A 15,608-nucleotide genomic window follows, 5' to 3' on the forward strand; every position below is an offset into this window, starting at 1 on the left:
CATGTGTTCTCCTGCTTGCTTCTTCAGTATGGAGTGCTTTTCAAAGAGTCTTAAAACTTATTCTACAGTTTGCGTTCTATTGTCTGAAACTTTGCGGTTTCTATACTTTGTTTGAAGTGTGGATATCCAGTTTATATGAAGTTGCTGATTTGAAGCGATACAGTTTAAACAGTTGATTTAAATTATAAGTATTGTAAGTGGTAGATGTAGAGATTTTTGTTGAAAGGTTGATTCTCCTCAATTTGTAACCCTTAAAATTTGCAACTAGATACAGCTTTTACATTGTAGTTGGTTCTTCCTTCTGACTATCCATAAAAGTGCACTGTATTCACATTGAGATAACTTTACAGCTTGTTAGACAATTATTTAGCTTTCTAATTTTTTACATTATGACAGTAGAAATGCTGACTGGTATTTGTTTCCTTTTTTTTTTTTTCCCCTCCTCCCTTTGTGTCAGACTGCATTTTGATAGTAATGAAATGCAACACCTTAAAGTTACAAGTTATGTAAAATGATGCTGAATGTGCTGCATACATATGCAAAAAGTTAACAAATGTTATTAATTTAAAATTAACTGATTAAATAAATGAGATATCTTCTGTAGTTAGTGAGTTGTGCTCAGGTTTCTGGTCATTGTCCTTTCTTATATCCAAGCAAATAGGTTCCAGGCTGTCATTTCAAGATCACTCTGTGTTGATGCTGCTCTCCTCAAAAAAACAAACAAACAAACAAACAAAAAACCCAACCAAAACAGCAGCCAAAAACCCAGTTGTGCTTGCTCCAATACTACTCCTCACCCCGGCTGAAGAAAATAATCTTGAGTTAAACCTAACCAGGTAGTGCCAGGTTATGCAAAATTCAAATCATGATTAGTAATGGCATCATTCTCTCACAGCCTGAGTCTTAATTCTTTGCTAGGAAAGACTAAAACTCCTAATTTGTTCATTAGTATTCAATGAATTGCAAATTAATTAAAGAGCAATTGCCGTTAAATGGTATAAAACAAGTATTCTCACTACCTGAAAAAAAGGCTATCAGCATTGCGAGTGAATTTTATCAGTTCAGCACAAAGGGATTCTACATGCTTTGTGGTAATTCTAGATTTATGGTCTGGTTCTCTTTACGAAGAACTGCTTGACAGTTTCTTAACAATTGGTTATAGTACATTCAGGACTCAACATAAGTTGCCATCATTTCAAATGTAACCAGAAGTACATTTTTCCTTTAATTGCAAATTATTATTTATCTTATTTACTCACCTGAATTAGGGTCTTGAGCTAGACAAGATTGTCCTCCTTTCCTGTTCCAGGAGCTTCCTCCACCATCCTCAGTGTTTTCCTTACTGTTGGTGTCCTCTTTCTGTTTGGAATTTCTTCTTCCTCTTTCTGTTTGGAATTTCTTCTTCCTCTTTCTGTTTGGAATTTCTTCTTCCTCTTTCTGTTTGGAATTTCTTCTTCCTCTTTCTGTTTGGAATTTCTTCTCAAAATGCCGCCTTTTATTCAACTTCTGAATTTAGCTGCTTATGTTAAGTCACATCTACTCTGCTGACAGAGGCCTCTAAACTTGGACTAGCAGCCAAGCTGGATGCCCCCAGATTTGTTTCTGAGATGCCTCCCCCAAAATGAAAAGCCTTTCTGCACAAAATTCCTGCACCTTACAAGGGGAAGCGCAATACCATGGAAATAATGCCTGTGTGGTTCCTGGACCAAAACGTTGCAGGGTCAAACAGAGACACATTTTTCCCTGCAGATTTGTGAAGCTGTGTCTCCACTAGCTCAAGGAGTTGTGCTTTTTTTTGCAGAGTGAATATGACAGGTACCTGTTGTGGGGTTTATCTGTCTGGGATGTACCCTCTTCATTGGCAGTTTCCTCCTGATAGTGTTTTGCTGTTCTCCCAGCCTTTAGTTGTGACAACACTTGAGAGGGTGTGCAAGTGTTTGGTGGTACCTTCATCTCAGCAGGACCTCAAAAGACCTGCAGAAGCTTTGAGCTTTGCTCCTCCACCTTTTTGTTGGGACAATCCCAGCGGTCGGCTTGGGTAACATCAGATCCTTTTGAAGTTCAGATGGAAAACTGTCTCCCAAAATCCCTTTCAGGGATGCCTATGCAAGTACTCTGGGCTCTCATTTCAAACAGATAGATGGTTTAAGCTAAAAAAAAAAAAGAAAATTACGCCAAGCAAAATTGAAGCACTTTTCCCAGAGAAAGAGCCTGCAATTGATCCAACCCCGTGCAAGCAGGAACAGGGCTTTTCTTCCTTGCAAAGTGCTGTGGGCTGTATTAAGATGGGGAGAGAATTGCATATGATTCCCAGGGCTCTAGGAGGCACCTGCCAGATGGCAGCTCATTTTCTTATGTCTAAAGGTGATGGCATGGTGTTTGAGAATGCAATAACCTTTTGTAACAGATTTCCTTTCAAGATAATGGTTTTAGTAACTGCTCAAGTACTCCCATTCATTGCAGCGTCTGCAAAATGATTTCAATCCGTTGAAAAGATAGCCCTTCCGCATATGGTATTGCATGGCAGGGTTTCGTTTCTTTCCTTGGTTGAATGGGCAAATCCCTCAGATTTGCTTGACCAGCAGAGGCATCGTTGCCTTCTACATCCGATTCCTTCTCAAAAATGGTTTTCTTATTCAGGTGTGCTGCTCTGCACAGAGTTCCCATTTGAAATCTCCATGTATTTTTGCTTCCAAATCTTTGTCAAAAAACACTGGGACTTGCTGCCTGACTTTTTAAATACAGGGTAAAATATCAGGAAATTCTGTCTTTGTAAAAAAAAGGCATGTGAAAGAAACTTAGAATCATACAATCAGAGTCATACAGGTTGGAAAAGACCTTTAAGATCATTGAGTCCAACTGGAAACCTAGCACTGCTGAGTCCACCACTAAACCATGTCCCTAAGCACCACATCTACACGTCTTTTAAATACCTCCAGGGATGGGGACTCAGCCACTTCCTTGGGCAGCCCGTGCCAATGCTTGATAACCCTTTCTGACAAGAATCTTTTCCTAGAATCCAAATGAAACCTCTCCAGCTGCAACTCAAGGCTGTTTCCTCTCGTCCTATCGCCTTTTCCCTGGGAGAAGAGACCAAGCCCCATGTCGCTACAACCTCCTTTCAGGTAGTTGTAGAGAGTGACAAGGTCTCCCCTCAGCCTCCTTGTCTCCAGGCTAAACCACCCCAGTTCCCTCAGCTGCTCCTCACAGGACTTGTTCTCTAGACCCTTCACCAGCTTCATTGCTCTTCTCTGGACACGCTCCAGCACCTCAATGTCTTTCTTGTAGTGAGGAGCCCAAAACTGAACGCAGTACTTGAGGTGAGGCCCCACCAGTGCTGAGTACAAGGAGATAATCACTTCCCAAGTCCTGCTGGCCAGACTACTTATGATACAAGCCAGGATGCTGTTGGCCTTCTTGGCCACCTGGGCACACTGCTGGCTTGTATTCAGACAGATCTCCTTTCCTTGCATTAACTCAGGAGATACATATAGCTATAGAGATACAGAGATGTAGAGATGATGAGATAGAGATGTAAATATAGAAGGATAGGTAGCGGTAGAAATAGACAATATGAATAGGTAGATACAGCTACAGCTACAGATAGAGATGTAGATAGATCTATGTATGGGTGTGGTTGTGTGTGTGTGCGTGTGTTACTTTTTCATGACTTTCCTCCGAGGGATGCTGGACAGAGGGATGGTAGGAGTTTTTACAGTCTGAAGGACGACTTTGCTGGTACTTCTCATGATCTTTATTGTTGAGTATCAGCTAGCCTGCTCCTCATGAAGGCTTTCCTCCGAGGGATGCTGGACAGAGGGATGGTGGGCGGGGCGCCCTGTCACCCCCATGTCACAATGCCACCACCCGGCAACGCAGAGGTCACAATGTCCCCGGGGCAGGATAAAAGGGGCGTCCTCCTGTGTCCTGCTGCCAGCCTGCCCGGCTTTGCCACCGGGACAGAGCTGGCCTGGGGACAGCCCAAAGACACGCAGGAGATGAGACATCCCCAGGAGCTGAGGAGAAACACCAACCTCTGGAGGTGCCCGAGGCTTTCAGGTTCTTTCAGCTGGATAGCGGTGGCAGGACCAAGGGAATGCATTTTTGGCACCTGAGGAGCACTGCAGAGCTCGCTGGCCTCATCCCTTGCGGAGCCAGGGGCAGCAGCTGTAAGTAATGGGATGCACAGATGTCCCAGCACCCTTCCCTAGCGCTTTGGAGCTCCCACTAGCGTCCTGCCAGACTCGGGAAAGATTCTTACCCCCAAGGCTGACGAGCCTGGGGGCATTTTGCTACTCTTGCAAGGCCCTGAGATGGCTCCAGGTTGAGGGAGGAAAGGGGATGGGCAGCGCTCGTGTCTTCTGGGAGGCGTGACCAGGCTGCGGGACGAGGAGGTGGGTCTTGCTCACATGCTCAGGGAATAGCCGATCGCCAGCTCTGGGGTCAGGAAGGAATTTTCCCCCCCGGGGCAGATTGGCAGTGGTGCCTGGGGGTTTTTTGCCTTCCTCTGCAGCACTGAGCATGACCCCTTGGTCAGGGCTCCTCTGGCCCATTTGGGCTCGGTTCCAGCCTGCTGCTCACGCACCACGGAGATGGCCCCTCGTGCCCTGCAGCTGGGGGGAGGAAGGCTTTTTTTTCCCCAGGCTGGGCTAGCAAATGTCTCTGGGGTTTTTTTGCCTTCCTCTGCAGCACTGAGCACAGCCCCTTGCCAGGGCTCCTTTGGGCCATTTTGGCAAGGTGCCTGCTCCTCGTGCTCCACACAGGTGGCCCCTGTGCCCCGCATGCTGGGGGGAGGAAGCTTTCTGGACTCCCAGTGGGGGCCCCGAGGGCGGCCCCCGGGGGTTGCTTCTTGTCCTCTGTAGCATTGGGCACAGCCCCTTGTCAGGGCTCCTCTCGGCCAAATACTTTGGCCAGGTTCGTGCCTGCTGCTCTTGCACCACCAAGGCACCGCTCCTGCCCTGGCGCTCTCTGCCTCTTCCCCACGGCAAGTTTGTCGCGGGATTGAGCTCTGCTCTTCCTTGGCTCCATTTCCCCAGGCCTTCTGGCTCGTGCCAAAGGGCTCCAGGCCTCCTGCACCATCAGGAGCTGCCACGTCCCAGCTCTCCCTGCACGCAACACAAGGGCTGGGCAGGCACCAGGGCACTTTTCATGCACTGACGGCCAGGAACCGCAGCGGAGGAATTTTTTGAAGCCGTCAGTAGGTGTAATATTTTCAAAAATGCCCCACGGTACCACACACCTCCTTTTCTCCTTCTCCTTCTGTGTGTGATCCGTACCGATGGTCATTCTTCAACTTGTGGCTCTTGAGGACACAGGGGCTGCTTGGCCCGTGTTCCCGCTGCTGCGTTCTGTAGCTCCGTGGCTTGGCTTTGCCAGAGTGAAAGGGCTGTTTTTTCAAGCTAAACGGACAAATGCACCAGCCCACTCCTGGCTACGCATGCGCATGGTGTTAATGCTTGCAAGCATGGGCTCTGAAACAGAAAGAAAAGGAAATAAAATAGAAGGAAAGAAAGTAAAAGAAAAAAGAAAAGGAAAAGAAAGGAAAGGAGTAGAAAAGAAAGGAGAAGAAAGGAAAAGAAAAAGGAAGAGGAGAGGAGAGGAGAGGAGAGGAGAAAGGGGAAAAGAAATCAAAAGAAAATAAACCAAAATCAAATCAAATTCTGTTTCCAGGTGTATTCTTTCTGATTTGTGTCCTTGAGAGTGGTTTTGGAGCTGAAAATCCCCTGGTATTTCAAGCAAATAACAGTCTCATTACTATTTGACTCACCTTGAGTGCCAGAAACTAAGATAAGATAAGATGGAATGGAACGGAACGGAACGGAATAGAAGTGAAGTGAGGTGAAGCGAAGTGAAGTGAAATGAAGTAGTTGAGTTGGAAGGGACCTCCAACGATCATCTAGTTAAAGCATGTTGTTAAGGGCATTGTCCAAATGCCTCCTGAACACTGGCAGGCTCGGGGCATCCACCACCTCTCGAGGAAGCCTGTTCCAGTGTTTGAGCACCCTCACGCTGAAGAAATGTTTCCTCATGGCAAGGCCAAACCTCCCCTGATGGAGCTTTGAGCCTTTCCCACACGTCCCATCTCTGAATCCCAGGCAGAAGGGATCAGCAGCTCCCTCTCCACTTCCCCTCCTCGGGAAGCTGTGGAGAGCAATGAGGTCGCCCCTCAGCTTCCTTCTCTCCAAAGCAGACGAACACAGTGTCCTCAGCTGCCCTCAGAGGACATGCCTTCCAGCCCTTGCACCAGCATTGCTGCCCTCCTCTGGAGGCATTCGAGGACCTTCACAGCCGCCTTAAATGGCGGGGCCCAGAACTGCACACAGTGCTCAAGGTGAGGCCGCACCAACGCTGAATACAGCGGGACAAGCCCCTCTTTTGACGGGCTGCTGACGCTGTGTTTGATGCACCCCAGGATGGGGTTTGCCCTCTTGGCTGCCAGGGCTCGCTGCTGACTCCTATGGAGCCTGCTGTCCCCCAGCACCCTGCGGAATAATGACTACGTTGGCCAAGAATACAAAAGTACAGCATTGTTCCCACATTAAGGAAAGTCATAAAGTCCAGAGGCTTCTGAGGTAGAATACAGCCGCCGCTGGCACACGAAGAATGCAACATCTGCGATTCCCTGTACAAGGTTGTTTGCAAAACTACACGAGGGATGGAACGGAATGCGACTGTTGCGTGGCCTTCCCTTGTGACGAATAGCAGATATGGGAACGAGATGGTACTACGGAACAGATAAGTGGCCTACTCGCTACCCGAGCCAACATTTCGTCCAATGTTGATGAAATGCTGTCCTTTGTGAGAACTTTGCTCATTACAACGTACCAAAACACCCCTCCATCCCGGAGGCTTCCCGTCCCCAAGGTGCGACCACTCCCCCTTGAGTACCCCAATCATCATAAAAGCATTAATGACTAAAGTCACTCCAACTCCACTTTGAAGACATAAAATTAGTATAAAAAGAGCCCCGGAGAGGGGGGATATCGGGGAAGACACCGTCGCGAACAAGTCGGGAGAGCTCCATCCCTGATTTCCGGGACCAGTCGACGGGCTGAGCCTTTCTTCCCCCTGCCACAGGGACGCCTTTAAGGGAAGACTTAGATTATATCGCGTGTTTCCTCGGGGAACTTAGAAATTTCTCTAGAGAATCTCTATCCTACATTTATAGCCAGGCTCTACTGTTTATAACTTTGTCGCCCGTTTTGGATCCTTAACAATATCTCTATTTGCACGTGCTTGGCAGACAGTGGATTTATCACCGGCAATCCTAAGAACCTGTATATCTGTTGTTTAAATAAACTGCACTGTTTAAGTAGCTAGTCCTTTCGGTTTCTCACTGAACGCGACCAAAGACTCGAGAGTGGCCGTGCTAGTTCAGGAGCATGACTAGACTGAAGGTGCAGTCCACTATTACCGTATCCAAATCGTAATAGTTTAATACATATCAAACGCGACTGGACTGATAGTGCTGAATTGGGCATCACTCCGAACTTAAACCTAGCCGCACCTAGCCTCCCGCCTCGCTGAGGAGTGTTAGAACGCAAGGGGCTTGATCTTCTGCCAAAACCGCTTTGCCCCTTTTCACACAACACACCCCCAGAGCCCCTTCTGCAGGGCTGCTCCCTCACTGGGCAGGTGACCTCAGCACAGTAGGATACCATCGTTTGAAACGATTGACCTGAAACCAAAAAGCTCAGCAGATCAGCAGTAAGTCTTAATCTTTCAGAAAAGTACGTTGCTGAAATCATAGTTCCATCAAGGAAGCCCCAACGCGTAAGTAAAAAATATATGCTGAGCCTTTAAAGTCCATACTCCAATTGTCGCACTGAGCCATACATCCTGTTAAGGCAGTGAAATCAGAAATTTGAGGGAGAAACAGGATCTCACCTTCTTGTCACAGACGTTCTGCAATTGTTGCAGGAGCATCACTGGCTTGCACTGAGCAGCGTTTCTGGTTCTTCTGCGTGATTCCACCTGTTGTATCTCATTCATCTAAAGTTTTGGATGCTGTTGCTGAACATTTCTTGATTTTGATGAGTCGATGGTTGATTTCCTAGGAAACGCATCTTTCTGAATTTAGGGTTTTGTGTTCGGCAACCATCCCGTTGCTCTAACCCTAATATAAAATCCAACAAAGAACTAGGTCAGTGCAACGATACAGATGAGGAAATTTATGGAAAAAGGTTCTACAAAAATACACCCGAGGTGTATGTAAACGTAAATAAAGTGGCTTTCTTCCTCAAGAAACCTGGAATTACAAATTCTGATTTTCAATACACTTCTCAGTGATGTCTGTCCTAGTAGACTCAGCTGCAAATTTCCCAGTATTCTCTAACTAATGCTGGAAAGTCAGTGTTCTTCTCTTCGCTTAATGACCAAAGTTAGTTTAAACGAGATAACTACAGTTAAATCCAAATAAACCAGAGGAAAATACTGAGAAATACATAATTGCAGTTCTCAACTACAGGCACCGCTAACACTTACTACTACAATATTGATTTGTATTGTCTTTTGCTGTCCCACGGGCAAGAAGTGTTTCTCCTTAGTGTGCACAGGCTACGGTCAGCAAGCGAAAAATAGATCTCATTTTTGTGGATGAGCCATTGAAAAAGAAGCCAAGAGAATGACACAAATCAATGCAAATACATTTACAGAGGCTACTTGTCCTGGGCTGAGCGACACAGCACTAACTTCTCGTCTAATGCTTGGGAAAACTGCACTTTTAGAAGACTCTAGTGTCTGAATATGTGAAAACATTTACTTTATAGCCAGCTAGTCTATGTGCGATTCAAGGTCCCAGTGTTTTCAAGCCTTGCCAGGTGCAGGGCTGAGGAGGAACAAGACCTGGGCACCTGACCCAAGCTGGCCAACAGGATTATTTCATACCATAGACATTGCATTCAATATAAATTAGATATTTTTCTGAGGAGTTTCTCTCTCCCTTTATGGCAGCAGTCCAGAGAATGTCTTGCCCTGGTGCCGGACCCCTGAGCTATTTCCTTCCTCCCAGAGCCGCAGCGCTCGCAGTGCCCCACATTTACTGTCCACAGCTGGGAGTGCACAGCTTCCTGATGATCGAATGGGCTGAGTTTAATCCTTGTATATTTTATATTGGTATCGTGATCAATACTGGTTCTTTGGTATTTTTGTTAATTATTTAGTCTTCTCCTATTAAGTCTATTTATATTTCAACCCTCATGTTTCCTTCTTTTCCCTGACTCCTCTTCCCGAGGGGTCATTGGGTGATAGAATGATTGCCTAAACAATAAAAAATTGTTATGAGTTTTCTCAAACCATAACACAACTTTAAAGGAACCAATACATATGGACAACTTGGACAACAGGAGACAGCTAAATTTATTTTTTTCTTCCATTGGGGATGTTAAGAACTGAAAAGCCATTTGCTCCTTCCGTCATCTAGCACCACAAGTAGACTGGACAAGATGCAACATTCCTGTTGAAGAAAAACCAGCTGAAACAGTGTGCAGGCTGCACAGATCCAGTCACCTGAGAAATATGCTTGTGTCCTTCCAGTGTTAATAACCACAGTATTAATGATCCAGGTGGAGGCGCTTAAAGCTTTTGCTTTTATAGAGTAATACACGGTAGTCCTTAGGTAAAAGGCAGAATTTGTGGGCTTCCCTTTGAAATTCTGTTCTTTCTTCTAGTTGTCACAGACCCACAGGTGCCATGCCTGCCAGTGTTCTGCACATCACTGCTTAGAAAATGCATGCCAACTCCTCATTTTAGAAAATAAACTAGTTAAACCTGTCTTTTCTGAATGTGTTGCTGACTTATGGCTGGTTTTGCTCCTTCAAGGGTAGCTGAAGATACAGTTGCTACATTTGAGCATTTAAACATGTTGTTAGATATAACACAATCAAAATACCTCATGCGTAGCTGCTTTTATTTCAAACGCTGGGGCTAAATCGACAAACCCTAACCGCATTGCCACAGGCAACGGTGATGGTGCTTCAGCAGATGGCACTCCAGCCTGGGAGTCATTGTAGTTGCCTGCACCCAACCCTGTCATCCCCCAGCAGGTGGAGTGGCTGCACCCGCACTGCCTGAGCAGGCACCTACGAGGAGAAAACCATGGGCAGCCGCAGATCTCCGAGCACACCTGGTTGTGCCTGGTGAACGGCGTCTTGGTCGTGCAGGAGGTCAGTCCCCCTGGTGCCAGCCTCCTGTTGGCGCTTCCAAGAATTCCATGGCTAACGGGACCTTAGGCTATTGTGCTTTAACAGCAGATTGATGCAGTTCCTCCCCTCTCAGAAAGGCACTGATGCCGGGGAGGGAGGGTGACTTTTGGTTTTTCCCACCAAAAGGTTGGGATGTTGTAGTTTACAACCTACCAGAATGCTAAGGATTTGGGTCAGGTTAACAATGTACTGTTTTCCTATATTCAGTGCTCTGCAGTGAATTTGCTGCTGACATTCTAGGTGCCGCTTTCAAAGTACTGTGGACTTTCTTTCTGAAAACCTCTAATACTGAATAGCTCTTCAAGCATACTGTCCCTCATCTTGGTGGATGACTTTGAAGAGTTAGAAGATGCCACCAGCCTAGTCACTGTAATATAACATGGACAGCATTGGAGAAGAGGAATCATGGAAGCAGCTGTTTCTGTATGGCTGTCTCCTCATGATGCTCCACCTGGGATGAGCTAGTCCCAAGAGTGGAATGGTGAGCAGTGGCCAAAGAATTTCAGAGGTCAATAGCGGCTTCCCTCGAGATGGCTCCAGGCATTGACAGCTCCTGCAGGAATCTAATTATGCTCATTGCTTTTAGCGACTTATCTATTTGCCGCCAGTAGATCGGCAGTCGGAGCTGCTGTCATGAAGATTAGTGCCTCCATTAAGAGGATGTTGTGTTCATTTAGAGGGAAGTAAGTGGGCCTGGGAAATAAAGGTAGTAACCTAAGTCTTCAATATTAACTGCTTAAATATGGTTCAAGGTTTGAATAAAGAGACTTTGGTTTTCTTTATCCCATGGCAGACATGTAAAAAGTCTGCCATGAAAAAGGCCTGAAAAAGTCTGTCTGAAAAAGGCAGACATGACGAAGTTTGCAAATGTATTTTAGGATGAACAACAACTAAGTGATGAAGTTTAAAAAGTTAAAATTAAATTGAAAAGATATGTAAGATAACATTAATTACAATACTAAAATCCCTTCCCAAAGATATTGTAAAGGACTCTCTTATACAATAATAATTCTGATGAAAAAGAAGAGCTTCACAAGCCGACTTTGGGACAGTTGCGGTTACCTTCCTGCTTGTGATTACATGGCTGCTGGTCACATTGGTGGTGGCATTGATGTCCAACTTACTCTTTGCTTCTTTGGCTTCCAAGTGGTTTTACTGAATGTTTGGACAGGAGGCAGAAGCTGTTAAACTTCATCCAGGACAGCTGTGGAGCGGCAGTAGGGCGCAGACGGGGATGACTGCAGATTATCTGTATGTAGCAATGTGCAGAGTTTGCCCACTGTGCATACAAGCAAGAGCAACAGAAGAACCACAGTAAATGCTGGTAAACATAGATTTGGGAAACTTCCTCACCAGTTGGAAATGTCGCCTCTGCAAAGTGCAGATATTTCAAATTGGTTAAAAGATTGCGCGTTGATAGATCACTATCTCTCCAAGAAAGTTGTGCTAAAAGAGCCCTTGAAGCAGCACCTACCGAAACGTTCCTGTTCCTTTTGCAGTAACGTCAGTAAATGCTGGACTAGACTCGCAGAGCTGACCTGCTGGTGCAAGGCTGGGGATGCAGCAGAGCAGCTGAAGAAAAACTATGCAAATAAATGACAGCACTTTAGCCATATGGATAGAATTATTATAGTGTATTCTGGGGATGATGTGTGGAAAGAACTGACATGGAGCATTTAGCTTTTCTTTACGCAATTGCAAGAAACCTACAACACTGATGCCATTACAGGCTTGGTTCCTAGTCCCTCACTCTTGTCCATGATGAATATTAATTGCTTTCCAAATAAGTGATGCTGTATTTTGAAAAAGAGGCAATTTGATTTGATAGGCAGTGCTTTGCAAAGGCAAAACTGAAGCTTAAGACAATACTAAAGCTTGAATTAGTAGAGGACTATGTATGTACCTAAAGCCACTAGCACTGGAGTAGATTTCAAAGACAGAGTTACATACTTAAGAGATATCCTCTGTTAGCGGAGACCTGAAATTCAACAATTGAAGGCCCCCTGCTTTTCCTTATCATCCTCCATACTGCTTGCCATCTGAAGCTGCTCAATTACAGCTGCTACAGACCGCACACTGCCTGTATCTGTTTTGAATAAGCAAAAAAGGAACCGACTTCATCTTTTTGTGTCTGACCCAGTCATACCTCATTATGAAGACAACTCAGCAGGCTCTCACTTAAAATTTGCATGCCTCTTTCCTGTTCTCAGTGAGAAATGAATTCTGTAGATGCTGACACTGGTCTGAGTGAAGGTCAGTATACCAAGGCCTGGACTCTTGCAGATATGGAAGACAACATGCTTTGAAAAGGCAGGTCAGAGCTACAGGTGAGGGAGAGTTGCTTATGTACTCCCTTGAAATCCCAATTCTAACTGTTGCCCAGATACTACACATAATACATCTAAGCAGAGTATAATCAGTATAACTGCACCAGCAAGCCCAACTACCATGCTCGCAATGCACAGGGGCAAAATGCTTTTTAAAATCATTTTACTTAAGTAATACAAAAACTTGCTGAGAAAATAAAGAAATTATTGTAAAAATACTTTTGGTTTCTTGCTTAAGTGTGCTAATGAAGTGAGGGAGTGCAGGACCATACAGCATGGAAATGCTTATTTGAAATCACAGCAAGCGCAGGGTAGAATCCCCCATCACAAACTGAGCTAAGACAGGCGGCATTACAAACTTCCCTACGAATATTGCTATACCAACAAATCCTAAGGTCAGACCACGGAGTTCTGTAAAAATTGGACTAAGAAATTCTTATCACTCTTCCCACTACAGAACTTACACTAGTATCCAACTCTGGTGATTACCAGGTAATTAAAAAATAAAGCTAAACATTTTAGAACTTGGAACCAGAAAGAGGGAACCAAGCCACAGGCGGAAACTAAAGAGTCACTCAAATGCCTGAAAGCATGGCTCATTAAGTAACACACACTTCAGACAGCCCTTAGCCTTAGTTTTTTTGGCCATGTAATATAATGAATAAACCTCACATGAAGTCACTGAGGGCAGAGAAAGCAATGATCTGCACCATACGACTTGTCTACACAGGAAAGAGCTCAGAACAGCTACTGCAGAGTGTCTCTTCTGCAACAGCTCCCCAGGGGGACGCTTTTTTGCACTAAGTATGCATTTGTGTGGTTTAGCTTAATACACATGAGAAGTGAAGTATGTTAAAAGCAAACAAAGGCATCCATCACAGAAAATAAGAGCATCTAGTTGAGGAACTGGTACACCGTAGCTGCTGGGCTTTGAATGCCGCACTTCAGATTGTTTCACAGTAACTACTTTATACAGATCAATCTAAAGTGCACTACACTTCATTCTAAATGTACAAAATGAAGCAAATGGAACAACAGATTCCATGGCTTCACGATGAGGTAATAGTTAGCCAGAAGCTGCATGTGGTGCTGAGCTATTGCCGCAACTCACACATGTAGGCTCACTAAGTCCAGGCTGTCAACTGCAAAGAAGCAACAATAGTCCAGCACTGCTCATGCCCTATGATGTGTTTATGTGGTCATAAATGGCCTTGCAGTTGTTTACGAGACAACCAAGAAGCTGTTTCAAATATAGTAGTGTATACGATGTATATTGTATATTATAATACGTATATTATATTGTAAGTTCAAATACTACATGGACGTGACTGCTTATTCCATGTAGACTTTAGAATAAGCCTGAAAAAAATAGCACTGGTTCTTCACTGCAATGCCTTTAAGGCAATAGATACACTCTTCTAAAAGAGACAGAATCCATGGGCAACAGGGAGGGCAAAGCCTGTCTGATGCAGCTGTGCCAGGTAGTAGGTGGTATCTGAAAGTACTAAGCAAGACCCCGTAAAAAACAGCATCAAGAAGGAATTCTGAACAACGGACAGTTTTGCTTGCCCATCTCCTCTGTTTAACAAGCCAGCTGGTTCAGTAGACTTAATCCATGTGTACTTGTAAAATCCATTTGCAGCAATGAGGTATTGATATAGTTAAAACTGACAGCCATTGACATGTTAAATGCTCTACTAGAGGTTGTCTATGCATGGGAGTCATACCACCACATGAGAGTAGTACCGTTCTAACTATGCGGGTGTGTTTAAAATAATAAAGCCTTGCCAAATAGTTCATTAAATTGGCATTTGGTTTGTATATAGATAAGCTTATGCCTGTGCTAAGGAAGAGGGTAAGTTCCTTCCCCAGTAACACAACCACTGTCAGTAACGCCAGACCCTGTAAACCTTGATCTTTCCAAACCTGCTTCTCCTAATTACATCTCTGCTGTTCTTGATCTTCTGACTTCATTGGCAGCCAACTTGCCGCAGCTTCTCTTAATATATTCACCACCAACTCGACCCCTCCCACCCATACTCATCTTAGATAACAAGTATCAACCCAAATGCCTTTCAAAATGACTAATTTCTCCCAGCCTTTTTATCACTCAACCCTGGTTCTCATTTCTGGTGCTCTAACTTCCTCCTGCCCCAGGCAACAAAAAGTTACCTTGGCAAGCCATTGCACAGACGCTGTCTAGAAGTCAACTGCAGTAGTCACCTCCCTGGTCAGACCCACCTTGCCCTTCGGGCTCTGTGAACCATCAGCAGAAGAAGCAAGCTCCTGGGGCTTCAGGAGTGTCATGAGAACTGTGGGGTAATCTGCCAAAGGAAACAGATGCTCATTTGGAAATACACATGTACAACCTGCTTAAAGCAGGGCTTCCTCTAAAGGTTATAAAGAATGGTTAATTTTTTCATGTGTGTTTTTTTTTTTTTCCAGATGTGGAATAAATGGCACATGAGGATTTATTATGGGTTTCTTTGTATCAAAAGAAAAAACAGAAGGCAAATACAGGAAAGGTACATATTAGTGGTACATACATATAAGTGAGAATATTTGGACCGAGAATATTGCAAGTCTCCTTATTCCACCTCTTTTTGTGAATGTATCAGAACAACGGTGGAGAGTAGACAGTAGTCCACAGAGATACTGCCCTGCATATGTCATGCACGTTTTCTGATGCACATTTTCTGTGCTAACCAAATGCCAGCTCATGGCCAAGCCTCTGCAAACCAAAAGAAAAAACCTACTTTTTTACAGCCACTCTGACCCAGACACCTCCCACTTGAGGTACAGGATTGCCCTTGGCTGCCTTCCCAGACACTGGAGGCACAGGTGTTTTCAGAGGACAAATTAAATAAATCCTAGGCAACCTGAATTGTCTGAAGAAGATGTTTGTATCTGCCTCAACTACAGCTACAGAGCTGAGGGACTAGTAAGTCCTCAGTGCAAGTAGGGAAAATAGGGATGCCAGCTCCTTGGCCTTTGTGGCTTGCATCCCAGTACAAAGGGCCAGAAACAGGAGAGAAAACTGGGAGATATGGAAGTAAAGACTCGGCTGGAAAGACCTTCA

Source organism: Larus michahellis, chromosome 2 (assembly GCF_964199755.1).
Source record: "Larus michahellis chromosome 2, bLarMic1.1, whole genome shotgun sequence".
NCBI classification, from domain to species: Eukaryota; Metazoa; Chordata; class Aves; order Charadriiformes; family Laridae; genus Larus; species Larus michahellis.